This window comes from Branchiostoma floridae, chromosome 2, assembly GCF_000003815.2.
Source record: "Branchiostoma floridae strain S238N-H82 chromosome 2, Bfl_VNyyK, whole genome shotgun sequence".
Lineage (NCBI taxonomy): Eukaryota > Metazoa > Chordata > Leptocardii > Amphioxiformes > Branchiostomatidae > Branchiostoma > Branchiostoma floridae.
Window position 1 is genome coordinate 29,219,452 of NC_049980.1, and position 3,111 is coordinate 29,222,562.

A 3,111-nucleotide genomic window follows, 5' to 3' on the forward strand; every position below is an offset into this window, starting at 1 on the left:
ATGTCATTTAGGCGGCCATTATCAGACTTGTCAGGCAACTATTTAGACATACCAGACGTGCAGAGCAGAATGTATCGCTACCGACAAAGCCAATCTTTTGCCGAGTGACCGCTGCGTATCCAACTTCAGGTATATTTGTCTCAATTTCTCAGCCAAACTCGTACAAGACAAAGAAAGAAACAACATAAGTGAATATTATCAAATGTTGCCAATGGTATTCGTAAAGAACAGAATGTATATCATAACAAAATTGTGTATCTAATGTTTTACTGTAATATCTTAACATTGTATTGTGATAACGTTATGATATAATCAAGCTGTAATGTACATACACTAATTTAGAATAGTGACTGTTACTGTGGGGCAGAGTCATAGTCTGTGGCAGAGTCATAGTCTGTATAGACTGACTGACAGTAGTAGTAGTAGAAGTAGTAGTAGTAGTAGTAGTAGTATTAGTAGTAGTAGTAGTACTGTGGGGCAATTGTTTTAACGATCACATAAACCCCTCCTCACTGCAAGTGTACCTTTCCTTGTCAGATAGCGGAACCGGAGTCGCTGGCGGGAGGCGGTCTCCCATGCTGGGAGCTGGGCTAGCTTCTGACCCCATGTTTGACAGCCTCCTATCTGGCGAACCTCAGGTACTTTATTGGCAAGCAAGAGTTCGAAGATCTCTCGCCTAAAATATTTTGAGTTTTTCGTATGTCTTCTTTCATTTTAGGTCATTAATTATGCAAATAAGGTTTGGATTAACATTACATGTATCATTGATCGACGACGATCACTCTTCGACGAACGTGACCAGCATATGGAAAGTACATAACTGAGAAAACACAGTCAAAAGACACGCCTACGTTTACCGTGAATTAGAAGTTTCTTCCCAATCATCAGACATATTTACCGCTGGCTTATGATATTACTATAGTATCAAAGCTGGCCAAGGAGTATAGCCGGTCGAAGGGAGTCAACCCGGCATTGGACTGAGACTTTGAGACTTTATTTGAAAATCCATTAGTGACGGGGCCTAGGGCACGCCACTGATCTTCCTGACTCACTTTGACCTTGGCCAGCTCTGATACTATCTTATGTCATCGGCGAATCTGCCTGGAGATTAGTCTCTTCCATTTCTGATAAAAGACAAGCTCTACCACCTCTGAACTCTCCTTGCTGTCACTTCCACAAGTCTGACTTTTGTAGTGACACCATTTCTCACTCACTTCCTGCGGCTCTACTGACAGTGTATTCAAATGACTAGGGACACACAAGACCATAAACAATCAAACACAACAAAAGCACAACCTTCGCACACGCAGGCAATGAAAATCGGAGAAGAAATTCCATACATCTTTAAAATGGCCACGGTTACAGTGGCAGCAGCAGAGGGTATCCAAATATCAAAGCAATAACATCGATAGGGTTAAGGTCATTACGTCTTCACCTATTAGCGTGCGCATTACTAACGTTATGTTTTACTTTGAGTTCTTCTGCACCACAACAATAATTCTATTTGATCAATAGAATGTCGTCGTACCATTCTGGTCTGTAGCTAAGACAGTATTGTGGATTATATGAATTCCACCGCCGGAAAATTTAGATGATTCATGCAACGTTGATAAACTTTTTTCTCATATTTCCGTCCTGTAGCCGATACGGGCCTCGTCTCCATCTCTGTTAGCTGTTGGAAGAAGCCCGTCCCCATCTTTGTTTGTACACGAACCCATGGGATGTAAGTACCACTCCTGTCCGCCCTTTGAAACTTGCCATCAATGTAGTCAGAGATCGTACAAATGGCCTGCTAGATCACACCCAGAAGAGTACATGGGCCAGCAGAAGGTCGCTTGCTCTCCGGCTCGAGTTAGCTTTAGATTCTTAGCACATCATTTCATTGGTCAAAGCGGGAGTGTCTTACAGAATGAGCGCCAGTATTTGCCTTTTGGTGTCAAAAACCTTACAACCGAGGTAGATAAAAAGGACTGACTTTCTTATCCTTGCACAGTCGGTACGACCACATTCCACACGGAAGTGAAGGAGACAGAAACTCGTGACAAGAAAAAGGAGAAAGAGAAAGACGCAGATAGCGATGGCGAAGAGAAGAAGCCAGGAATTAAAGGTAATATTTCATCATTCGAGTCCAATTGAAGAAGACACTGTGGCGTTGTTTGCTGTCAATCCGTAACAATGCATGCAAAATCGATGCAAACCTACAAATATGGACCTAGCAGACTTCTTCCAGGAATATTGAAAAAGAAGCTAAAACTTAGTTGGCTGATATTATAACTGCGCCTCCTATCATTTATACGTGTATCAACACCTGCAGTCGTATTGAGGTCACCTGAGTCGCCGAATGGCAGGCGCTCCAGTTCCAGACCCTTGCGATTTGCTTTTTGTAACCTCCTCACAATTCAGCCCCAGGCTGCGAATAGAGAGTAGTCGGCCTACCCAATAACCAGTTGTTATTGTGATACGAGGGGCATTCAATAAGTAATGTCCCTGACCCACTTCCAGTTGTCTGATCTAGATGAAATTTTGCCTGTGTAATGATTCATATCTCTATGGGTTATGTTGCAAAAAACAGCTCTGAACTAATTGTGGTTACTGATTTACTGGTGTTTGAACTGAGTCAGGTGTGAAATGGACCAGGTGTGAAATGGAGCAAGTTGAGTGTCGCGCAGTGATCCGGTTTTTGTATTTGAAAGGACGCACACTAAAGGGGACTTTTGATGAAATGAAAAAAAAACTTATGGTGATGATGCCCCATCATATGACCTTGTAAAACGCTGGCATCCTGAATTCAAACAAGGCCGGAAGTCTGTGGAAACAGCTCCCAGACCTGGTCGTCCCTCTTCTGCCATTGATGAGGCATCTGTCGGAGGACCAACCTGGGATGTCCTACAAGAACGGTGTCCAGAGCTACATCAAATGATGGGAGAAATGCAAAACTCTGGGTGGTTCCTATGAAGAGAAAGACTAATAACTGTGTCAAGTTTCATTAATCTCCTGCTATGGGAAATGGGTCAGGGACATTACTTATTGAATGCCCCTCGTATGATATAATCAAGCATGTAATGTACATACACTAATTTAGAATAGTGATTCAATTAAAGCCGTGAACAA